The 27,321-nt window shown below is 33.2% G+C and overlaps 1 protein-coding gene across 1 annotated transcript in view; it reads right to left on the reverse strand.

Annotated features, from left to right (window-relative positions):
• Positions 1 to 27,321, reverse strand: part of CDH4 (cadherin 4) — a 1,204,972-nt gene that overhangs the window by 963,085 nt on the left and 214,566 nt on the right. The gene's annotated exons all lie outside the window — the stretch shown is intronic.

The following is a 27,321-nucleotide window of genomic DNA, read 5'->3' on the forward strand; positions in this document are numbered from 1 at the left end:
GGAAATGCTTATATATTTCATAACTCATATTCTAAGGCACTTATCCCCATTTCTACTCCCACTGATGAGTCAGATCCCCAGACACAGTTACTATGTCCCCTCAGGGCTTTATTGATACTCCCTGAGGGTTTGAGGTGCTGACTCTTTAGTATTTTTTTATTTAAAAATTTTATTCAATTAATTATTTTAGATTATTTTTCCATAGTTACATGATTCATGTTCTTCCACCCACCCCCATCCAACAAACAATTCCACTGGGCATTACAGGTGACTTTCTAGTATTAAAAGCCCAATAACGTTATTAAAAACCCTTTAGTTTATTTCTCTCCAAGATTATCAGTTGAGAATCAACTGACCCAACCAGGCCTAAGAACTTTTTAGAAAAAGGCTTTTACTGAAGCGATTGAAGAGGAATAGTTCTGGTACATATTCTCCTACCAGAACACAGAGAATCCAGGGGAAAGTAGGTTCATACTAAGTGAGCTCAAGTGGCAAGAGGGGAACTCACATCTTCCAGTTGCTACATGTCCTTTTCTCCCCTTTGGGGGATGTTCAAGAAGCTCCCCTTAGGCAGCATAGCATGGCTTTCTCTTGAGCTCCTTGCTGAGCTACTAATCTACTTTCCTGTATTGCCTCCAGTCACTTCTATCCCAGGGGAAGATATTGGGATGAAGATGAGAAGATGGGAAATCTAAAATTCTCCAGACTCTTTAAGGGTTCAAGGTCCTCCTCCAGTCAAAATCAGGGAAAGACAGTGAAAGCTACTTTGGAAGAAACCAAAGTCAAAACCAAAGCCTCTCCTTACTGGAAAAGTGTTTCCTCAGAGGTTTTGGTAGAATACCCTTCACTCTAATGCTAGGAAAAAATTAAACTAGCTTGTTATTTTACATATGGATCCCAGGATTTGACCGAATTTCATCGTCTCGTCCAAACCATATTTCTGCAGATTTCTATGCAGCATCGCTGCAGTTCTAAGAACATTTATCACTTAGTCTAAAGCCTATTGTGTTCCCTTGGTTAAGATATCTGTATCTGTTTAAGATACTAGGATATTATCATGTATATTGATTAATTAAATTAACATTCCACCCTTATACTTAAACATTATTTTTAACAACTCCAGATATTAAAGCAGTGGTCTTTAATGAGTTCCATGAACAGACTTAATGGAGTAAGGGAGGTAAACTTGGATGGGAAAAATTACATCTTTACTTCAATATGAGTGATTTCTTTTATAATGCCATGCTTTTAAGACATTAAAACCATTTTTCTGAAGAATCCCTAAGTGTTATCAGATTTCCAAAAGGGTCAATGGAACAAAAATACAAACAAAAATGTCACAGACCCCTGCTTAAAGATTTTGATTTAGTTAAGACTGCATCTGATAGGGAACAGGTATGGTTAATGAAAAGTAATGCTGGTACCTTCTAAAGTTGTTTGCATATAGGATCAGGAGAAAGAAGGAGCATACAAGACAGAAGCAGGGAAAAACCTTGTCTATCCCACAGCATGGCCGGAGATGGGATTCAGCCAGGGAGTACAGATGATCAATCAGTCATGGCAAGAGATGCAATCTTTTAGTTCTATTAGTTTCCTATGAATCCCCAAATCTCCCAATTATAAAGGAGAGCAGAAGTTCCTATAAAAACAATGAACATTTCAATAGATGCAGAAAAAGCCTTTGATAAAATACAACACCCATTCCTATTAAAAACACTGGAAAGCATAGGAATAGAAGGGCCATTCCTAAAAATAATAAACAGTATATATCTAAAACCATCAACTAATATCATCTGCAATCGGTATAAACTAAATCCATTCTCAATAAGATCAGGAGTGAAACAAGGATGCCCATTATCACCTTTATTATTTGACATTGTATTAGAAACACTAGCAGTAGCAATTAGAGAAGAAAAAGAAATTGAAGGCATTAAAATAGGCAAGGAGGAGACCAAATTATCGCTCTTTGCAGATGACATGATGGTCTACTTAAAGAATCCTAGAGAATCAACCAAAAAGCTAGTTGGAATAATCAACAACTTTAGCAAAGTTGCAGGATACAAAATAAACCTACATAAGTCATCAGCATTTCTATATATCTCCAACACAGCACTATTGTGCAAAAAGGAATAATAAAGTAGAGGAATTCCATGGATCTTTGTTTCCAGTGAATAATGTTTGGAAATGACCAAATAAAATAATGTAAAAAAAAACAATGAACAATGCATAATGATATAGCTTAGAATATGTGGCAAAAGTGGCTGAGCATTCTCTCTGGAATCAGAGGCTCTAGTTTCAAATCTTACTTATGACTCTTACAAGCAAGCTATATAATCTTGGCCAAGTCACTTAACATTAGGGGAGTTTCCTCATCTGTAAAATAAGGGATTGGACTACATGGCCTGTGAAGTCCCTTCTAGCAGTGAGTCAAATGTTACTTCCAACTCTAAGATTCTTTGATCCTCTCAGCAGGTAATAATTCACATGTGGATAATCAAAAGTTTGTTAGAAAGAAATATGCTGTGGTAGATAGGATGTTGGACTAGGAGTCAGGAAGAACTGGGTTAGAAAGCCCACTTACTGCCTGTGTGACCCTAGGTAAGTTGCTTAATTTTTCTTTGATTCAATTTCCTCATATGTAAAATTAGAACATTGGATTAGATGCCCTTTAAGATCTCTTCCAGCTCTAAAACTATTATATAATAACAGTAATAATATTATATCCTATATTATTATGTGGCATAATGATATTTCATAAATAATACATCTGCTATAGCCATGACAAGATGTGAAAGTGAAAGATGTGCCCAGTGTTCCATCCGTGGGTGCAAGAGAAGGCACTAGTTCATAAAACAACCCATTTCATTTTCAGATAATTCAAATTGCTAGGAAGTTTTCCTTTATGTTTTACTGAATTGTATCTCACTAACATTTATTCTCACTGGTTCTAGTTTTGTATTCTGGAGACAAGGGCAAATAATTGCCTCTCTTCCATATAGTAATCTTTCAACAATGTGAATACAATGGTGGCATCTTCTCTGTCTTCTTAAGGTGAACACTGTTAGCTACTTCAAATAATCCTTCTATGACGCTGTCTCATATCCTCTCACCATTCTTGTTTCCCTTCTCTAGATGCTGCACTTTCTCAATAACTTTTCTAAAATGCACATAAATATTATATTACATACAAGATGCGATCAGGGTAGAATTCAATAGGACCAATACATCCTGTACTCTAGACACTATACTTTTAATAACACAGCTAAAGACTGCATTAGTTTTTGTGTCAACCATCACACTATTGACGTGTACATTGACACATAGCTGTTATCTTATATTTTATTTATTTTCTATTCTTATTGGTCTGTGTTTGAAGAATTCAGCTACTTTTCCTTGTTGAAAATGAGAATAGTTATCACTTGCCTGTGTGGGAGCACCTTTTCAACTCTTCAAAAGTTTTAAAAAATTATTGACAGCAATTCAAACACTCACAGCCACACATTTTTTCAGCATCCTGTGATGTAGTTCATCTGGACCTAATTAGTTAACTCTTTCACAATAGCTAAGTAGTTTCTTATTAATTCCCATACTTATCATTGTTTCCAGTTCTCTATTAATTTTCCTCACTCTATCTTTCCAAGTATTAAGATTATTATCCTTGAGAGAGAAACAGAAGCAAAATAGGGAGTTCCACCTTTTGTCAGTTGTCCATTATGTTCCTATCTATTCCTTGGAGGCTTTCCACGATCATTATTTTGCCTCCAGATTAGCTTCAGAATGCTGTTTTTTTTTGTTTTTTCTTTTTTTTTTTTAGTATTTATTGCCAGTGTTTGTTCAGCCTAGCCTTTAGTCTCCATAGCAATTTTTACAGGACTTTTCAATTCTTTTATTCATCCTCACTGACTTGCCCTTGTTTTTCTGTCTTGTAGACACATAGAAAAGATTATAATATTAAAAATTTTAAATCTGAAAGAGTCAAAGAAAGTCATGCTTCCAAGAATGACTAAAAAAGAATAGCTGAGGAAAGAACCCAGGAAGATTTCTAACTTAAAATTTTGTTTTTCAGAAATCTCAAAAGATGTAAAGGGAAAGATGGGTTATCATAATCTCACATTCACTAAAGTATGTCATTTGTTTAGGGTATGAGTCATACTCAGTTCACAATTTGAAATATATACATAAGCCATAATCATGAAATTAATACTGTCAAAGATGGATCTACTGGTTATATGTACAATTTGCAAACAATTCAAAATTTTTACTTGTCATCAGTGGAAGACACTAGACAAGGCAGATGTAGAATCAAAGAAAAATAACCTAGTGGTTAAAAAACCAAATACAAACTTTTTTGGTTAGGTATTCTCTATTTGATAAGAGCTACTAAGAAAATTATATAGCAGTTTGGCAGGAATGTTTAGACTAATATCTTACACCATATAGTAGAATGAGATCCAAATGAATAAATAACCTAAATATAACAAATTACAATATGAAAAAGAGAGAGAAAATAACAGGAGAGAATACTTTCCAAAATTACAGTTTGGGAGAGAACAAAGGAAATTAAAGATCACAAAAACAAAACATAGGATTTCAATTACAGTTTGAAAATCATAGTACAAAGAAAATAATGTAGTTAAAATAAGAAGTGAAGGTATTGAGTGAAAAGATTTCTCTGCACCATATGTCTACAGTAAACATTTGAAAACCAAGATATTTAAGGTGTCCCAAATGTCTTCGTGGAGTTTTAACTTATTAAAGCTTCATAGTCTAAACTTTAATAACTTAAAACTGTTGTTATAAAGCTTTAATAGATTAAAGCAGTGGTAAGATTTCTGAGATAATCATTATGTATGGAATGAAATAAAATATAGATAGCAACAAGTCACTCCCCAAGAAAAAAATAAAGGATATAAACATTTTCAAAAGATGAAATATGATCAACTATCATATGAAAAGAAAACATCAAATTACAATGGAAAAAAGAACACCAAATATATTTTCAGCTCAACGTTGAACCCCTCAATTGACAAAAGATTGATAGTTGTTACTGAAAGTACTATGGGAAGATAGACCAATAAATATATTATTAATTGAGGTGTGAATTTGTTACAACTATACTGAAAATATATTTAAGATTGAGTGAGAACATTTACTAAATTGTTTATTCTCTTTTACCCAATGATCCCACTCTTCAGCCTACACACCTTAAGACAGTCAATTACAAAAATAAAGGTGATATATTGAGAAAGAGAGAGACAGAGACATACACATACACAGAGACAAAGATATGCTGACTTTTTTTTAAGAAGTAACGAAAAAACCTGGAAAAGTAAGACCATTGATTGGAAAATGAAAAAAAAGCAAATTGTAACAAATGTAATTGTGTGAATGGTATAGATAAAATATCAGTATGACATAAGAAACAATGAAACATAAGGAATTCAAAGAAATATAAAAATTCGAGATTGAATTAGTAAAGTGAGGAAAGGAGAATCAAAAGACTAATATATGCAAAGAATATAATAATGTAAAATAAAACAATAACAAAATAGAGCAAGAAAAAAATTAAAGGTAATGATTAATTTTGGTTCCTGAAAATATATTTTCCTCCTCTTGATTGAAGATGTGTTTTGGGAGGAGGTAATGACTACAGAATGTTGCCTAAGGTGTGTCTGCTTCATTTGGTCATCATCATAATCATCATTAACAAGATAAAGCATTAATTAAGAACTAGCTATATACTGAGGCACTATACTAAGCTCTGGGGAGGAAAAGAAAGGCAATTCTAATTAGACAAAGCAATGGGGAAGGGCAGAAGAATTTGCTAAATCCTTATGTTCTAGATAGTAGTTAGGTGGCAAGGTTGATAGAGTACCTGGCCTTGAGTCAAGAAGCCTCTTCTTCCTAACAAGAGTTCGAATCTGATCTTAGACACCATCTGTGTTGCCTCAGTTTCCTCATCTATAAAATAAGCTGGAGAAAGAAATGGCAAATGACTTTTGTGTCTGCCCCAAAAACCCCAAAATGGAGTCACAAAGAGTCAGACACAAATGAAAAAGACAACAACAAAATGTTGTGCTAAGAGCTTTACTAATATCTCACTTTATCAACAACCCTCTGAGAATGCTATAATGATCTCCATTTTACAATAAAGACTCAGAACTCAGTCCATTGTGCTATTTAGCAAATGCAACAAACCAAATACATATGGGAGATTATATAGTATACATGAGACAGAATCTCAGAGGGAAAGCTCTAGGAGTGGGTGGGAAAAGGGTAGGACATTGAAAGATCTTTCCCAGAAGGTGGAATTTGAGCTGAAACTTCAGAGTATCCAGGAAGCTAGAATGAGGAGGGAGAAAGAGCAGCCAGGCAGTGGGAATAAACACTGAACATGCATGGAATTCCACATTATGAATTTGGAAATATAACATGTATAACCTACATCAAATCACTTATTGTCTCAGGAAGGGTGGAGGGGAGAAATAAAAGGAGACACTTTGGAACTCACAATGTTGGTAAAGGTAAGTCAGAAGTTGTTTTTATTGGAAAAATAAAAATATTTCCAAATTTTTTAAAAAAAGAAATAAAAATCAGGAGCTAACGCTCCTCTCAAAAAAACCTTAGCCACCTTCTTGCACATTAAAAGGGATGAAATTAATCAATTTATTATTATTATATTAAATATATATAAATATATATATATAAATATATATATTATATTAAATATATTATATTAAAATATAATATTAATCAATTAATAAAATAAAAAGAAAATGCATTTTCTGTTGCCAACACCACAACTTCAGTATAGACTCTATTTAGCACCTAATGTTAACTACTGTCCTTACATGATTTTAGCTTTTATTGTGTCCCCTCTCATTCATCCTTTACCTTGACATTAGATTAACCTACCTAGTCATGCCATTCTTCTATGGAATCTCCAGGATCTCTGTCCAACGCCACCCTATCTTTCTAGGCTATAAATGTCCCTCTCCTGCTTTAAGTATTCTAATGTTCCAACCAAACTAGGCCAAACTGTATCTCTATGTTTTCTTCATTTTGGGTTTTTGGTTCAAGTTAGTCACAATGCTTAGAATGGTCTTCCTATCCAACCTGTTTAATGTTTGTCCATTCTTTAATGCTCAACTTGAATGCTATCCCCTACAGAAAGTCTCCCTTTGCTTGTACTTTTCCAATTTTTGTATTATTTGATTTTATAACTATTATTGTAGGTGTCAAATTCTCCTAAAAGACTACAAGAACACTGAAGACAGACACCAGGTCTTCTCCATATTTTATACTTACCTGACTGCTTAGAAATCAAGTACTTAGCAAACTGGCAAATTCAAAAGAATGATCATATCAAGCTAACATAAATCTAGTGTTTTATGCTTTTCCACTCTAAGGATATATTTTAAGTGTTTAGCACAGTACCTGACACATACTAGGCACTATATAGATGCTTATTATTTTCCCTTTCCCCTAAATAGCCAGGATTGACAGCCAGATGCTCATTAGAACTTTCTCACTTCATCTGTTCTGGAAACAAACTAATAAAAGTTCTTAGTCTTTGATTCCTCTTTTCCTACCTTTCTACATCTACAGGTCAAAAGCTTCTCATTACAAGTTTGTTCATGATGCATATCTCCAAAAAACTATTTATATACACTCATTATATTAGAATGGTTGCTTCCTGGAATCATCATGATTCCATCAAATAATCAAATACCATCATGATGGTATTTCCAAATAACAATGTAAAATGTGTTATTTATGAGAAAAATTCTATAGATAAGTCATGCATGGTTTGGTCTTATTAGCTTCCCTTATATAAAGAGACATTTACAGACTTTGCCTCGATATTACAGCATCCAACTTATCCTCTAATGATAGAGTACAAGTGGGATCCTAAAATAATAACAGAGCTGAAGAGTCCCTCAATGTTGTCCATCTATCTATCCCATGTTACTGATGAAGATATTAAGATCCAAAAAGATGAAGCCATTAATAATACAGCTAGTTAGTGAAACAACCAAGACTTGAACCTAGGAATCTTGCTATGGCCACTTCCTATTTCCTGGTCAGTTTGTGAAAGAAGTATTACTGGGCCATGAAAGTGTCGCATAAAATTCATTCTTGTAAATTGTATCTTATCTCTTGACATGTTCCTTTGGGCCTTTGACTGGCTGTACTTTTGTCCATTTGTACCTAAAGCAGCATGTTCAATCATCACACCCGCTGCTGACATGCACAAACATATATCAGGAGACTGGTTTGGCCTATGGATTTGGTCCATGCCTACAACTTACTGATTGCTCATTGTGAGGCTGTACAGAACTCCTGCTGTGTTGACATATTCCCACCCACACACATCCTCCTACATTTGCATACTTCCCTCACATCCAGGGACATTATTCACTGCTCATTTTTTGAGCTCAAAATGTGGGCTCTGAGTCAAAGAAAGCTTAAATAAAATGAGCTGTTCTGAATCTTTGTATAGCATAAGGCTGGTCACATTTGGAATGCCACTTCTATGAAGCTGGGTAATACAACTCCATGAAGTCAAGCATTTTCGCCTTCCATATTGGAATTTGGCCTGTCATGTGGGGAATATTGCACATTTAAGTATCATAACCAAAGGGTAAAGAAAAGATACTGGAGACAGTACAGATAGTCATTCATATCAAATTATATCTTTAATTTAGAATATAATACCATTAATAAGAAGTAGCATGTCATAGTGGAGAGACTAGTCTTGGATTGGGGAAGGCCTAGATTTAAGTCTTGCTTTTGTTGGAAAAATACAAACTTTCTCTAGGACAATGTTACATAAGTTTTGTCAGCAAGCAACACTAAAAGGAGCATTGGAAAAACCCCCAACATTTCCCAAACAAATGAAACGTACAGGTCTAAATTCAATCTCATCTCTTCTTGCCTCCACTTCCACCTCAAAAACAATTATAAAGTAATCTAAGTTCAAATATTGATCTCTTCTCTCTGACAATGCTATAAAAGACCACTTTGATGCAACATATGGTTTTCCTGAATCATATTAATATATCAGCACTGGTAAGGCAGCCAAAATATGATTCTTTTTTTTTGTTGAAATGTGTGTATATATTTGTACATATATTACATTAAAAAACAATTTTACCTGTCATTTTAATTCCAATTTTCCCCTTCTTTCCTCCCGTCACTACTTTCTGAGATTTTTATTTTTTACATTTGCTCACTCATGCAAAACATATTATCCATGTTGCAAAAGAAAACACAGATTAATTAAAAAAGAAAAAGATAAAGCAAAAATAATCCCAGACTTTATTCAGACTCCATCAGTTCTTTAAATGGATAGCATTTTTCATTTTAAGACATTTGGAGTTGTCTTGAATTATTGTATTATTGAGAATAGCAAAGCCATTCACAGTTGATTTTCTCTTTACGTTACTGTTGTTACTGTGCACAGTATTCTCCTGGTTCTGCTTAATTCACTTTTCACTAATTCATGTAAGCTTTCTCAAGTTTTTTTTTTTCTTCTGAAAATATCCTGCTCACCTTTTCTTATAGGACACTAATATTCCATTGGACTCACATATCACAATTTCTTCAGCTCTTCCCCAATTGTTTGACATCCTTTCACTTTCCAATTCTTTGATACTACAAAGAGAACTGTTGCAAATATGTTTGTACAAATTGGTGTTTTTCCCTTTTCTTTGATATCTTTCAGATATAGTCCTGGTAGCAGTATTGCTGGGTAAAAGGATGAAAGGAGTTTAATAGCCCTTTAGGGATACTTCCACATTACTGGCCAGAATGGCTAAATTGGTTCACAATTCCACCAATAGTACATTAGTGTCCAAATTCTTCCACATTCTCTCCATCACTTGTCTAATTTCCTTTTCTGTCATATTAATTGATCTGCTAGTGGTGAGGTAGTACCTCAAAGTTGTTTTAATTTTACTTTCCCTAATTAATGTGATTTAGAGCATTTTTTTTAAATGACTAAAGATAGGTTTAATTTTTTCTTCTTTAAAATGCCTATTCAAATCTTTTAACCACTTATCAATTGAAGAATGGCTTTTATTTTTTTTTGCACTTTTCTGCTTTCCCTGTAACCCTTGCTGCATAGGTTTTATTTGAGCAAAACCTTTTTTAATTTGTAATCAAAATTATCCAGTTACATCTGTAATCCTCTCTCTGCCTTGTTTGATAATACTTTTTCCCTTATCCATAGACTTGATAGGTAACTATTCCATGCTCCCCTAATTTGCTCACATATCACATTTTAGTTTTAAAGAATACATCAGTTTTGGCTTTATCATATAATATGGTGTGAAATTTTGGTCTATACATAATTTCTACCAAATTGCTTTCTAGTTTTCCCAGAAATTTTTTTTGTCAGATGGTTAGTTTTTATTACAAAAGCTTAGATATTTGCATTTTAAAAAACTAAATATATAGTACTTAATCCATATCATTGATCCATGAATCTATTTCTTAGCCAGGATCAGATTATTTTGATTATTATCCCTTTGTAATAGTTTATTATCTGCTATGGCTACAGCACCTTACTTTACATTAAAAAATGATTCACTTGATAATCTTGACCTTTTGTCCTTCCAGATAAATTTTGTTACTATTTTTTCTAGTTCTATAAAATAATTTTTGGTAGTTTGGTATGGCACTGAATAAGTAAATTTTTAAGGTTGACTGTCACTTTTATTATGTTGGTATGGCATACCCATAAGCAATTAATATTTTTCCAGTTCTGATCTGACCTCATTAGTGTGAAAAGTGTTTTATAATTGTCTCCATATATTTCTTGGGTATGTCTTGGCATATAGACTCCCAAGAATTTAAATTATATGAGTTTTAAATGGAGCTTCTCTTTCTGCTTCTTATTGCTATACTATGTTGGTAATATATAGACATGCTAATGATTTGTGTGGGTTTATTTTATATCCATCTTTACTGAAGTTGTTAATTATTTCAATTAGTTTTATACTTTATACTCTGGGATTCCCTAAGTATACCATTGTATCATTTGCAAAGAGTGATAATGTTCTTTCTTCATTACATATATAAATTCCTTCAGAGTCCTTTTCTTCTCTTATTGCTATAGATAGCATTCCGGTATAGAATAATAACTGTAATAATGGACATTCTTACTTCACCCTGATCTTACTGGGAAGATTTCTAGCTCATATCTATTACAGATAATGATTTTAGATAGAACTTATTAATCATTTTAAGGAAAGCTCTATTTTTTACTATACTTTCTAGTGTTTTTAATAGAAATAAGTAATATATTTTATCAAAAGACTTATTTTGCATCTGTTGATGCTGTAGTATTCATGTTCTCCTCCTTACCCTGGGACTGCAAACCAGGACCAAGTATGGGCAATGCTAAGGAGTCCTGCACCTATTTTGAGTTAAGGGGCCCCTATAAATTTTTTCTTACAAATTGTCCAACCTCCTTACAATTTGTAGGCTGAAACTTCTGAAAGCCACAACCATTGATGCATTGATCCACGGCCTACTGCAGTCTTGTTGAGGTGTGGTCTTTGAAGCACTGAACTCCACTCTCACCCCTGTTAGACAGACCTTTCTTGCCATTTTCAAAGTTATCTTCGGGAAGAAAATTGGTTTTGTTGGTCCTGCCACTTCAAAAATTTGTTTTGAGGCATTATATTAAAGTTGTTTGGAAGAGAATTCAGAAGAACATAGGCGATTCCTTGTTTTCATTCCACCATCTTGACTTTGCCCCCAAATTACAATCATTTTTTCCTTAATAATTATTATATATATGCCATCTTACCAGCTTCTCTAAATATTTCTTGAATGGATTAAAAATCCAACAATAGTTTCTTTTTTTTTTTAACCCTTACCTTCCATCTTAGAATCAATACTGTGTATTGGTTCTGAGGCCAAAGAGTGGTAAGGGCTAGGCAATGGGGGTTACGTGACTTGCCCAGGGTCACACAGGTAGGAAGTGTCTGAGGCCATATTTGAATCCAGGACCTCTCATCTCTAGGCCTGGCTCTCAATCCACTGAGCCACCCACTTACCCCAATAGTTTCATTTTATTTTACCTGTTATATGAGCAGCATCACTCTTGGAAATCATGAGGAACTGAGAAAATGAACCTCTTATCTTTCTTTGTAGTTTTGGAGTACCATTTATCTTATTAGACTTGGTTAATATGTTGATTGCTTTTGTTAAATTGCTTTAAAAATTACATTATAAGAGATGAATAATGGGGTAAAGGAAGCAAAAGGGATGCAGGAAGAAGACGAAGTTGAAAGCAAATATTTTACAAAAACAAAAGATATCAGTGTTTTTTTTTCCAAAATTTAAGTAGGATTTCCTTTGATTTCTCTCAAATTTATATTTTAAAATTTTCATAGAGACCCTTAAATATTTATAATATACTTGCATTTAGAGTAATTCTCTGAGAGATTTTGAAATAATAGTAATCAAAGAAAACCTTTGACTGATAGCATCAAAAACAAAGGAGAAGGTTCAAAAGATACCTTCTGGTGACCTGCAGAGAAAAAATGACAGAATTTCTCTTAAAATTATTTCAGAAGGGGTTCAAATCTGGCCTCAGACACTTCTTACCTGTGTGACACTGGGCAAGTTAATTAATTCCCACTGCCCAACTCTTACTACTCTTCTCTTGGTACTAAAATACAATATTGATTGTAAGACAGAAGGTAAGGGAGTACAATTTTTTAATTAAAAAAATTGAAATGAAGTGGATTTCAGTATTACCATTATTCAGCTTCATGAGTTATTGTATTGAGGCTTCCTCCTTTAAAAATAATTTTATAATATAGTAATTGCAGCAATGTAAGTAAAATCTACCTCAGGATAGTTCATTAGTGCATGTCCTATGGAGATAGACTTCTCCAAAATCTAATGAGTAATTAACAATCTTTTATGAAAAGCTCTAGAGAATTCTATTGTTTTGGTTCTTAATTTTCCTTTTGCATTTTTTAAAATGTACACTTTTATCTTAAAGTATTGGTTTGGTTTTACAACATTCATCTGTAAAAAGCACATTTTACTTCCTTTGGCAAAGGGAAAAAAAATCTTCAAATTTGACTTCTGAAATTCTTCAAAGAACATTACAGGTTCTTTGGGACTTTGGGATTTGGTAATTTAAATGCTGAAACCACAACACTAGTGTCCATATTCTATTTCAAGCAAATGGTTTACATTCTATTTCCTGAACTCATCATTCCATAACCTTACAACTTCCTTTCTCAAGCCATTTCTCAACCTTTCATATTTGTTCTTCAAGGCTACCTCTTAGGATCTCTGGCTTCCCTCAAGGTTGAACTTCCATGGTATCTCCTATAAAAAGACTTTCTTTATCCTCATTCTTCTTAGTAGTTGTTCCTTTCTCCTTGCCAAGGCAAACCCTTTGTATACATAAATGATTTCATTCCATCTTATCTTCTCCATCAGACTTCTATTATCCTTATTTTCTTATTAATATTCAATATTTTCATTTCTACTGCTGCTTTTCCTACTACTTATAAATATGCATGTCTCTCCATCTTCCAAAAAATCCTCACTTGATCCAACCATCTTTGTTAACTCTAGTTTTATGTCCATCTCTCTAAACTACTTAAGAAAACTCTTCAAAATAGGCACTTCAACTTCTTTTCCTTTCATTGTTTTTAACTCTGAAGCCTAACTCCTGACCTCATTATTCAGCTGAAACTACTCTTTACAAAGCTACTAATGATCTCTTAATTCCCACATTTAATGACCCTTTTTCTGTCTTTATCCTTTTTTAATTCATTTTAGACTTTGATATTGCCAAACACCATCTTTTGTCCTTTAATCTCCCTTTGTTCTAGGTTTTTGCAACACCATTTACTCCTGATTCTCCTCCTACTTGCAGGACCTTGCCTTATCAGTTATTTTTAACTAGCTCTTCATCTAGGTTACATCTGTTAACGTTTGTTTTTTTAATGTTTTTTTTTTAATTTTGAAAATTTTATTTAATTAATTTAGAATAATTTTCCATGGTTACATGAGTCATGTTCTTTCCCTATCCTTCTCCCATCTACCCTCCCATAGCTGATGCACATTTCCACTGGGTTTTACATATGTCATTGATTAAGATCTATTTCCATATTATTACTATTTCCACTGGGGTGATCATTTAGAGTCAACATCCCAAATCATATCCCCATCGAACCATGTGATCAAACATTTGGTTTTATTCTGTTTCTACTCAGACAGTTCTTTCTCTGAATATGGATAGCGTTCTTTCTCATAAGTCCTTCAGAATTGTCCTGAATCACTGTATTACTTCTAGTAGAAAAGTAGATTACATTAGATTGTGCCACAGTGTGCCAATCTCTGTGTATAATGTTCTCCTGGTTATGCTCCTTTCACTCTGTATCAATTTCTGGAAATTGTTGCAGTTCATATAGAATTCCTCCAGTTCATTATTCCTTTTAGCATGATATTATTCCATCACCAACAGATACTACAATTTGTTCAGTTATTCCCCAATTGAAGGGCATCCCCTCATTTTCCATTTTTTTGCCACCACAAAGAGCACAGCTATAAATATTTTTGTATAAGTCTTTTTCCTTAATATCTCATTGGGGTATAAACCCAGCAGTGGTATGGCTGGATCAAAGGGCAGGCTGCCTTTTAGTGTCCTTTTGGCATCGTTCCAAATTGTCATCTAGAATGGTTGGATCAATTCACAAGTCCACCAGCAATGCATTCATATCCTAATTTTGCCACATCCCCTCCAACATTCATTATTTTCCTTTGCTGTCATGTTAGCCAATCTGCTTTGTGTGAGATGGTACCTCTGAGTTGTTTTTATTTGCATTCCTCTAATTATAAGAAACGTAGAACAATTTTTCATGTGTTTATTGATAGTTTTGATTTCTTTATCTGAAAATTGCCTATTCATGTCCCTTGTCCATTTATCAATTGGGAAATGGCTTGAGTTTTTGTACAATTGATTTAGGTTCTCATATATTTGAATAATTAGACCTTTGTCAGAGGTTTTTGTTATAAAGATTTTTCCTCAATTTGTTGCTTCCCTTCTGATTTTGGTTGCATTGGTTTTGTTTGTTTGTACAAAACCTTTTTAATTTAATGTAATCAAAATTATTTACATCTGTTAACTTGCAGGTCCCACAAGTTCTGTTCCATAGATTCAATGAGTATCTTATGCAAATGATTCTATGATATTTTGTATAGTTCTAACTTAGCTCCTGACCTCCACTCTCTAATTTCTAACTATGAATTGGACATCTCAAAGTAGATGTGTATAGATATCTTAAACTAAACATTTTAACAAATAAACTTATCTTTTCCCCAAAACTTCTACCTTCTTTTTCACTTTCTTATTGCTGTCAAGGCATATTATTTTTATCCCAGTCACTGGCGCTCAAACTACGTGTCACTTCAATTCCTCACTCTCTCTCATCCTCCATATTCAATCAAGTGTTGTTCTTTCTACCTTTAAACATCTGTCATATATGATCCCTTCACTTCTGTTATACTGTCATCACCCTGGTGCTGGTTCTCACCTCCTAATGCCTGGACCATTCCAAAAACCTGTTGAATTGTCTCTGTTTCTCAAGTTTCCTCCTTCTTTAGTCCATTCTCCACTCAGTCAACAAAATAATCTTCCAAAAGTACAGTTTTCATCATGTCACTCTTCCATCCAATCAACTTCAGTGGATCTCTGTTGCCTCCAAAATAAAATATGAAATTCTATGCTTGATATTCAAAGCAGTTCTCATATCCTAGACCAATTTTACCTTTTCAGGCTGTTTGGACATTACTCTCCTGCATGTGCTCTCTCATCCAATGCCAGATACTGACATCTTTGCTATTGCTTGCACAAGACTTTCTATCTCCCAAATCAGATAGATCATTTTCACCAGATCTACTGAGTACCTTAAAATCTTTACCTCCTCATCTCAGACTCTTGACTTCCCTTCAAGTCTCAGGTAAGGTCTTATGTTCTGCAAAGATCTTATCTCAGGTCTGGTTAATTTTAAAACCTTCGTACTAAGTCTACTCCTATTTATCGTGCATATATCTTTGTTGAGCATAGTTGTTTGAGTACTTACCATCCCTCACCTAGTATTTTTTTTTAGTTCTTAGGACTATTTGGGATCCTTTTTTATATCTGTAGCACTTAACACATTGCCTGATATATAGTAGGTACTTAATAAATAACTGATGATTGACTGACTATAAATTTTTAATCATTACCACATTAACAAGTACTTGAAACTAGGTATGCCTAATTTCTAACCTTAAACAAAGAAAGAAATTAAAAGTAACATATCCAAATTCCCTCTAATGGGGTTTTGTAGGCCATTGCATCAGTATCAATAAAAGTTGTACCTTTGGAACCTAAAACATCTTGAAAATGGCCATGATACTTTACTTTTTGGCAAAATCACTAGGCACTTATCTAAACTGAACAATTTCCAGAACCATAAATGTCCCATTAAAGAGGGAAGCAACTTTTAAGATTCATTGATTTTGAAAGACTGCAGTTATTTATGCTGTGTCCAAATCCCAGTTTGCCCTGTTTCTTTGGTGTCCATCTGGCAGAAACCCTTTAAGACAAACAAGGGGGCTGGATACTGATCACAAAAGAGATTCTCTTCAACAAACATTTTCAAAAGACCTGTACTCTAGGCTGTCAAGAGTCCTGTTAAAAAAATAAGTTGTTTTACTCTCTTTACATATATTGTTTCCATGGGCATTGTATACATAAATTAAACTGAACCAAGTAGGGGCTATAACAATAAACTATAACACCATCCACCCTTAGGCTCTTATCTCAAGACATATTCAGGATCCTAAGTTCTCACCACAATAAACATTGAAATCCAAGGTCCAATTTATTTCTTTTCTCCCACTGACAAACAGAATATATGCTCTATATTACCGTAACACATATAGACACACAGATGTCTCAGCATAAAAGTTTAATGTTCTGTCACAATTTTTACTAGGAGGAAAAATAGTTCAAGAAGATAGATAGATCCAATTCTGGAAAACCGAGTACATTGAAAGTTTGTTGGAGAGCATGTAGAAGGATGTCAAGCTCACCATGATTTGAGAGGCAAACCTCTAAACCAAGGGGGCAGTTATAGTTTTGGAAGTAGTATTCTCTACCTCAAATGCACTATTTCTAGGCATATGCCATTAATGAAGAGTTGCCGTATCTTTATACTTCTGTAAGATATTTGAATGCTATATTTGGCAGAATTCAAATCAATTCTATAAGCATTTAAGTACCTACATGATCCAGGCTAGGAGAGTGCTAGAGGCTAGAGATGCAAAGACAAAATGACAGTCCCAGGTATTGGAGTTTACATTTTAATAGCGGAAAATAAAGCCATATATATATATGCATGCATATACTCTTAAATAAGTATTATTATTATATGGCAGAACAAAACACAAACAAAAGATAGGTCCAAAAGAAATACTAAATCAATTTTGGAAGGAGAAAATGAATAAAAGAAGTCTTCATTTAAGATTGTCCCTGAAAGGGACAGGAAGATTTAAACCACTGTAAATAATATAAAAGCATATCATAGGTGATAAATTTTGAAACAATGTGTGAAGGGAAGTAATGTGAAATTAGAGTACCAGAATCTAGAGATGTACAGAATCATGCAAGTCTTTTTTTTTCAACTCCCTTATTTTACAGGTACCTAGGAGACAGAAGCCCATGGAGGTTCAAGAGTTAACAAGGCAGTAATTAGAACAAGTTGGATTTGAACCCAAGTGCCCTATTGCCTCAGTTTAAGACAAAAAAATAATATCATTAGAATATAACATACATGTATGAATTTAGTCTTCTTTAGCAACAAATTTGGTATTTTTAACTACTGAAAAAATGAAAAATATGAACCAAAACTATTCAGAAATATAATTAGGGAAGTGTATATTTGCATATAAACATTTATTAAACTGAGTTGCCTTTCCTATAAATCTCATTGAAAAACGACCCTAACTACAATGAATGATAAAATGGTTAAATCTCAAATATGAAAGATTCTTTGATTACTTATAAAACATCAATCCTATCCTGATGGCTTATCATTAAGAAATCTGTTTAAAAATTATCATTTGGAGTTATTCCTCTAAAGAACAAGAGGTTCGATGACTTGAAAAGTTGAGGAAAGAAGAAAGGAAAACCATCAATAACCATGTGAAAAATCATCCACATGACTTAAAAGAAATGAAAACTCAATTAATTTTAATATATAACTTCATATGCATCAAAGCAGGAGAAAAAAATTTAAACTTGGTGATACTGTGTGGAGATAGGCATACTAGTCCATTACTATTAGTGAATTAGGTTAACTTTTCTGGAAACAATTCAAAATTATGCAATGAATATGTTGATCAAATTAGCATATCAAAAGATTACTAAAATTTGGTTCATAACCTTTTACACAGATCAGTGACAGAAATGGCACTCATATAAAAATATTCCTAAGAAAATAATTATCTATGGAAACAAAAAGCTTGATATGTCATTACCAATTCGTGAATTGCTGAACAAACAATGGTACATAAAAGAAACAAATTATTATTAGGCACAAAACTTTATTAGGCAGGTTTGCTCCAATGTTTTCTGGTAATATGTTTTGGGGAAGTATTTTTAGGTATTGGCTAAGAATTATCAATTTTGTCTGAACAAATTTTGACAAAACAATGGGAAAATCAATAAAATTAATGTAATAAGATCTTCAAAGTACTTTATTTCAAAATAATAAAAATTCTTCCACCTTTATGTTGTGTAAGCAATGTGCTTTTTATATTTAGGGTAGTAAGTGTGCACCTGTGATAAGCCTATCTTCCAGTTCCTCATCATGTCCTGAAGGGGATACAGGTTTCTTAAAGATCAGTAGAGAACCATTTCTGTCAGGTCAAGTCCTTGAATAAGGTCCACTCACGGATTGTGTGTCTTTTATCTAAGATCCAGCAAAAATAATTTCAGAAAGGCTCACATCCAAAAATTGTCTAGTAGTTGAATAATTTTGTTATTTTGTCACAAGAACTCTGTATACTTGTTCAAACAGAAGAGGTAGCACAGAAAAGGCTTAGACACCAAGCAGAGCCCCCCCCCCACCCCAAATTAAATATAGTAGTTGAGTATATAACTTAGAAAACCAGAAAATGATATCATAAGAGTAGTCTTGAGTAGGGCTAGCCAAAAGTCCAGATGTCTAGTCCAACACTACCATTTTGTAAGATGACTTTCCTTTCTCTATAATTCGGGATTACAAAATTTCAAAGATATAAAGGAATTCAGTGACCACTGCTTTGAATCCAGAACTGCAAAAGAACTCTTCTTATAATATATTCAATAAGTTATCATTCAACCTTTGCTTCAGGATCTCAAATCTCCTAAAGCAAAGATGTCTATAATTAACTTGGAAGCTTTCCATTTATATAAAGCCTAAATTATTCCATCTATAATATTGGGGAATTGAAGACTATGCCTTAAGATCTTTTCCAGATATAAAATTTTATAATCCTATAAACAACACAAGATTCTTAAATTCAGGCAAAATCTCTCAAATATGTTTCCAATCCTCCCCAAATACAATGAATTTAAATCAGTAGGATTTTGTTTTCTTAAAAAAAAAAAAACTTCTTAAGATACACCACTGAAATCCAGTTTTTTAAAAATTTACCATAAATAAAAGGTCCAAACTAATAAGGAAATGTTGTCTCTACCAACAAAATGTGATTTCACATTACTCCTCCCTAGAAGGTGATGGCTTCTAAATCTCAGCAGCAGTCAAGAATAATCATCTTTCTTTCCTCCAACCATCATAATTACAATTAAGTTTCAAAGCACTAATTCTAAGCCAGATGCAACATGTACTTTTACTGCCAGTGGATATTTTAGAAAAGGCAAAAAGCATGAAATTTATCTGATGCCTTGACGTAAAACCACTCTACCATTGTAGTGGAGAGTGAAAGGTGTGGAAATTAAACAAATTAACTCAAACTTCCCCAGGAAATGGAATTGTTTAAGTCTCCAACAAAGGCTAGTATTCTATTAGGAAATGAATGGGAACATCCTGCTCTTGGTACCCAGCTCAAAATGGAGTACAAGACAAGGTGAAAGAATCAATGCTTCTGATTTATCTTTATATCCCCAGCATCTAGTATAAGGCGTTTGGAGCCCCTAAGAGCCTGATATGTGACTGTTGATTGAAATCCTATCAGAGAATATAAACAACCAACATGCTTCTAATCACCCACCCTCCAGATTTTAGAAGCTTTGTGCTATCTTCAGAAAGTGGGGCTTCAGAACCCTCAGGAGTCCTGTAGTGCAGTTTCTGGTCAATAGTGAGTTCAACCTTTCATTATAGTTTAACTTGGGCTGTCAGTCACCTAATTGCTTCAATAAAATATAATTAATTAAAAATAACATGCAGAGATATTTACATGAACAAGAGGCTGCACACTATAATTTCTAGTTTTCGCTGATGAAAAGCCTCCTGTCAGAAACTGTTATGATGATATAAGGCATTGTAAAATAAATATTGTTTTCAAATTAAAGTAATTTACTATTTCAGATTTAAAAGTTTATCCTCCTTGAACCCCAGGCCTACAGCAAAACAAAGTACTTTTGAATCTTTGATTTATTGTTCAACCACAATGAAAACAAAAACAACCGCCCTGAAGCAGCCTCATATGCAAAATATGAAACATGAAATCAAAAGAACCTGGTGGGACTGTGGAAACAATATTTAAATGAGGATTTACAAGGGACCTTCAAGGGGTAGAATGCATAGGATCAAGTAGTGACTTATTAGTCAGAGGACCTGAATTCAAATTCTATTACTTAAACTTGTATCCTGGGGCAAGTCCTGTGACAGTTTCCTCATCTGTAAAATAAGCAGTTTGGATTAGATGGCTTCTCAGATTCCTCACAACTATAGGACCCAAATAAACAGGCCTTGTGGGGCACAAAACCTAAGAATTCCAGTTTTTGCAATATCCTATAGAAAATAAGTGATAGAAAGTAAAATTAATTTCCATGTCTTCTTTTTTCCCCCTGAGTTCTACTTGAGCTTTTTACAAGCCACTTTAATTGAATTACCTGCAACTTCAAAGTCCTTTATGTGATGTTCTAAATCCCACACAGGAAACTCCATCTAAAATGTGTTAGTTGCCATAGCAAGGATCAAACAAACAAACAAAACAAACCCCCCAAACTCAACATTTATTAAGACGTTCCTATTTGCTGGGCACTGTATTAAGTGATAAAAATCCAAATTAAAAAATGAAATAGGCCCTTCCCTCAAGGGGCCTAATTTCTACAGGAGAAAATAATACGTAAACCTATATTTCATACACACATGTACGTATGTATATATCACATCTTAGAGTACACACCTCTCTCCCTCCCTACTTATATTACAAATATTTTACCACAAATTTAGGCAATTATAAGAGTTACATCTAAAAACAAAGTAAGATGAAAGGACCACAGAAACTACAAATTTGGGAGATTATAAGATTTAGATCTTGAAAGGGGTTTAGAGATCATTTAGCTCAATCCCATTTTACAGATGAAGAAATTCATTTGGGGCAATCTCAGGTCAAAAGTCCTGCAGTGAATATTTAGGTTTAATTCTTCCAATTTTAAATCTTGTGTATCTTGTTTTGCTCTTTGTGATTTCATAAGATATTCTCCATTGATATCCCTGATTCTAACTCTGTGTCTTGTTTGGACATTAATTCTTCCTTATCCATAACTGTAATAGTAAACTACTTTGAGCTCCCCTACTGTGTTTATTGTATTTCCCTTTATTTCTAAATCATGTATCCATTTTGAATTTACTTTTGTATGTGGCTCAAAGTATTAGTCTGTGCCTAATTTCTGCCAGTTTTCCCAGCAGTTTTTTTTTTAAAACTCTTACCTTCCTCAGAATCAGTCCTGATTAGAAGAATTAGTGTCACCCAGCTAGAAAGGGTCTGAGATCATATTTGAACCAAGGACCTCCCATCTCTTTCCAGCAGTTTTTGTTGAATAGTGAGTTCTTCTTTCAAAAGCTTGGATCTTTGGGTTTGTTGAACACTAGGTTACTCTATCATTTACTATTGCATGTTAAGTGCCTAAATTACTCCACTGATCTATTCTCTATTTCTTAGTACCAGATGGTTTTTATGGATTGCTGCTTTATAATACACTTTTTGAGACCTGGTATAGCTACACTATCAACTTTAAAAAGATAAGTTAAAGTGTCACCTTTTAAAAGAGCATTTTCTTGATTTTCTCCATTTATTAGTGTGCCCTCCCTAACACTGAAAATAGTAACCTTACCTTTACTTTTTATATATTTTATATTTACTTAAGTATCTTAAAACAAGGGATTGATTTTTTCTTTGTATCTTTTATATACATATATATACATATATATGTATTATATATTATATACATACATATATACATAATATAGTAAGAACTTAACAAATGATTATTGAATTGAAAGGACATTATATTTATTATTTTAAATAATTTTTATTATTAACAATAATAATAGTTACATTTTATCATTATTATTTATTATCAATATTTATCATATTATTATTATTATCCTGCATAATAGTAGCTAACATTTATAGAATACTAACTATGTATCAGGCACCATGCTAGGCACTTTATAAAGCACCAAGGCATGTGGTGCTTAATCCAAGCTCTTCTACTTACTACCTTTATGACCTTTGGCATATCACATAATCTGTTTTATTTTCTAACAAAAATTCAAAGTTTGTTTGTTTGTTTTTTGCCTTAGGCAAAGCACCTTTACTTTCTTCATTTGGCAAGTTTGCTAATGGCATAGTTAAAAATCTTGGTATGTGATTTGAAGACATACTTCCATTGCCAACTGATCCATGTTTTAAAAAGATACTTGACCTCCCAATGTAGTCCATAAAGGTCAGTCATGGTCTGGTCCAGGCCTTTGACCAGAGAACACCCACAGGGCTGTGCATCCAGGACACCATTTGCATGCTTGTCCAGAGGAACTGAGAAGGTCTGTTTGCATTCTGTCCTCTTGAGTTGTAAATAATCAACTTTTGTTTCTCAATTTTCTGGTGTTTAGTGTGTCTTTCCAATAGGAACTAATCACATGTTTAGATATTCCAAAGCTGAGAGAAATAGGTAATATTTCAGGTAAAAAAAATCAATATTTTAAGACATGGTAGGGTGGAAAGGCAGACTAAAACCACCTACATGAAATTTAACAAAATAAATGTTAATTCCAGGATTCAAATGCAAAGGATAAAAGTACAGACCTACTTAACAAGAGAGACACACTTTAGTGATAATTCATGTATGAGAAAAATGATTTTTAATGACTTAACCATAAATTTAATATATACCAATAGTATAATATAGTTACTAAAAAAGCTAACAATTTAAGATGTATAATAGAAACCTGGAGTATGATAAATAAGGAAGACGGCTTATTTAGGGGTCAAAGGAATCAAATTCTACTATTTCTAACTGTGGGATCTTGAGTTAGGTCATGTTATTTTTATTGGCCTCAGTTTCCTCATCTATAAAATGAAAGGCTTGGACTAGATGTCCTCTTGAGTTCCTGTCATGAAATTCATGATCTTAAAATCATAGGAAGTATTAGTCCTGCTAAATTTTATCCTTGTAAGACTATAACTCATATATTTTGGTCCTGGGGCCTTCAATTTTTAAAATTATAGATATTCTCTAACTAATTATATGTAATAACCAATTTCCACATAAATTTTCTGAAGTTATGATTCAAATTGTCCCTTTCCCTCTCTTCCCTTTCCTCTTCTGGAGATTACAAGCAATTCTATCTGGGGCATACATATATTATCATGCAAAACATATTTCCATATTGATTATTTTTATAAGAGAATAATCATAGAAAACCAAAATCCCAGAACAAAAAATGCAAATAGAATACAGTGAAAAATTGCATGCTTTGGTCTCCAATTGAACTTTAACAGTTATTTCTCTGGAGGTAGATAGCATTCTTGGTCATAATTCCTTCAGAACTGTCCTAAATCATTGTATTATGGTTATTAGCAAAGTCTATAACATTTGATCTTTCCACAATATTGCTATTACTGTGTACAATATTCTTCTTGTTTCGCTTATTTCATTCTGTATCAGTTCATGTAGGACTTTCCAGCTTGTTCTGAAATAATCCAGTTCATCATTCCTCATAGCACAATAATAGTATTTCATCACCATCATATACCACAATTTGTTCAGCTATTTCCCTGTAGATGGACATCTCAATTTCTAATTCTTTGCCATCACAAAAAGAAGAGCTATATTTTTATACATGCAGGTCCTCCCCCCCCCCCCTTTTATGATCTCTTTGGGATAAAGATCTAATAGTGTTATTACTGAATCAAAGGGTATACACATCGTTTTATAGCCCTTTGGGCATAGTTCCAAATTGTCTTCCAGAATGGCTGGATTGGTTCACCACCCCACCTCCAAGGTATTAGTGTTCTAATTTTGCCGCATCACCCCCAAATTTATTACTTTCCTTTACTGTCATATTAGCTAATCTCATATGTGTGAAGTGGTACCTCAGAGTTATTTTAATTCAGATTTCTCTAATCCAGAGGGTCTTGGAACATTTTTTCATATGATTATTTATAGCTTTTATTTCTTCATCTGAAAACTGTTTATTCATATCATTTGACCATTTGCCAAGTGGAGAATGACTTGTATTCTTATAAATTCGACTTAGTTCTCTATATATTTAAGAAATGAGACCTTTATCAGAGAAATGTGTCATAAATTTTTTCCCATTTGTCGTTTCCCTACTAACCTTGGTTACATTGGTTTTGTTTGTACAATACTTTTAAGTTTAATATACTCAAAATTATTCATTTTACATCTTGTAATGTTCTCTATTTCTTGTTTGGTAATAAATTCTTCCTTTCTCTATAGATCTTACAAGTAAACTATTGCATATTCCCTTAATTTACTTATAGCACAACCCTTTGACACTATATATCCAATTTGACCTTATCTTCACATAATGTATGAGATATTGGTCTATATCTAATTTTTGACATATTGTTTTCCAGTTTTCTCAACAGTTTTTGTCAAATAGTGAGTTCTTATCCCCCAAATCTGGGATCTTTGGGTTTATCAAACACTAGATTATTGATGTCAATTACCTATACTCTATTCCATTGATACTGACTTTTTCTTAGTCAATAGCAGATTGTTTTGATGATTACTACTTTATAATACTATCTCCAAGTTGCAATTATTTTTTCAGGATCTAGGATTTGGATGCAGAAGAATATATATATATATATATATGCATATATATATATATTTAATATCCAGAAAATGTATAATGAACTCTTGCTTGATGAAATGCTATTGGTGGAAAATCTATAAGTACCCGGACTCATTCTGCATTTTTATTCTGTATTTGTTAAAAGGTTATTAAAGTAAACAGCAGAAATTGTGTCACAATTCAGCATCATTTTAGAGGTTAAAAAATGCATTAGTATCCAGAAGAAACCAATTGACAGAGAAGGAGGAGCATTTGCATATTTCCTCTAATTGCTATCTTTTACTCTCCAAGAAAAATTAAATTGATATAATAGTAATAGATGGTGAATATATTTCTTTTCCCCCTACCTACTAACAGTGGGCACAGTTCATGTATTAAAGCAAATTTCAACAGATCATCTAGAAAACATAATGCTGCCTATATATATTTAGTTCCAGGTGACTTCTTTGATGACATGGATCATTAAACTCTGTGAAAGGAGACTAAGTTCATCCTGCAATCCTTCCAATTACATGTGCTAAGTCTTCAAATGGAATTTCAATTTCAATTTATTTATTTATTTTAACAGAGAACTCTATTGACCCTTCCCTGTCTCTTGCACAGTTTGCGGAAATAAGAATGCAACTCTACAATAATGCAGAAATCATGTTACAGGAATATTTAGTTTCCCTTTCTCTAATTACTTAATCAATTATATGAAAAATAACAATAAGGAATGTGTACTTGAATTTCTGTTCAATCCAATGCAGGAACATGAGTGTTCTATAAATCTGAAGAGCTATAAAATCTTACAGAAGAATGCTTGCATTACAGTGGATGTAAAGTGGAACATGGCTTTAGTATTAAAAATGCAACATCTAGGTGCTATTTTCTTTGTATACAGAAGTCAAAATAGGTATGGTCATTCAGTAGAAAGGTTGTATGCAGTAAAACATGTCATCTCAGAAACAGAAATACCTCATTATACAAGAAATCACTGAGAGGTTTTCCTGAGGTCTTGACATTTGGAGTATTGGTCAGGAAAAAGGTAGTGTCTAGATTCACTCTTATTTTCTTCCCCTCAATCACCACAGATGGATCTATTAATAATGAACAATGAGTAGAATTTGTAAAGGGGCAGAAATAAGCTTGATATATTTTTAAAAATCTTAACAAGTGCAGCTGTCTCAGTGAACTGCCATGGAAAAACAATAAGTTCTTCATCATTGGAAGTCTTCAATTGCAGACTGGATGACTACTTATCAGGGAAACTTTGGTCAGGCACAAGTTGGACTAGATGACCTCTGATCACTTCCAATTCTGATATTATTTCAACTCTGATATGAGTATTTTTGGGTATAGGAAAGATAGATAACGGATTGTCACCACTAGTAAAGACTTTGTACAACTTCTGAAATGGTTTCAACAACTATTCAAATAGTATAATCCAGTAATTTCAGCCCCTACCTTGAAGACTTGGTAGATCAATTTTAATCACTGCCCTCATGAAAAATAATTGACTATCAAAGTTGGAGGAGCTCTTGGACAATAACTGGGGCAAACTCCTCATTTTTATGAATGATGAAGGTAGAAGTAACTTATTTGGTGCTATATTACAAATTAGTATTAGAGCTAAGTCTTAAACTTAGATTGCCTAACTTTCAAGTCAAAAGGAACCTCTGACATGAATGAAACACTATTCCTGAATTGCTTATAAAAACTTTTGCAACCAGGAACATACCTGGATAGTATTTATTGCCATTTATTCAGGACAATTTGGATATCAAATTTAAAACAAATACCAAGTCTCCATACCACTTAGACTGTATTCTTTTGTAATTAATATAGCTTTATATTGCTTCCTAGTCATATAACATGCATTCAACAAAACTATAAACTCCACAGGAGCAATGATAGTGCCATCTACCTCTGCTATATCTTTTATCAAATCTAACACAGATCTGGATACATAATG

The sequence above is a fragment of the Monodelphis domestica genome, chromosome 1 (assembly GCF_027887165.1).
Source record: "Monodelphis domestica isolate mMonDom1 chromosome 1, mMonDom1.pri, whole genome shotgun sequence".
Taxonomy (NCBI): domain Eukaryota; kingdom Metazoa; phylum Chordata; class Mammalia; order Didelphimorphia; family Didelphidae; genus Monodelphis; species Monodelphis domestica.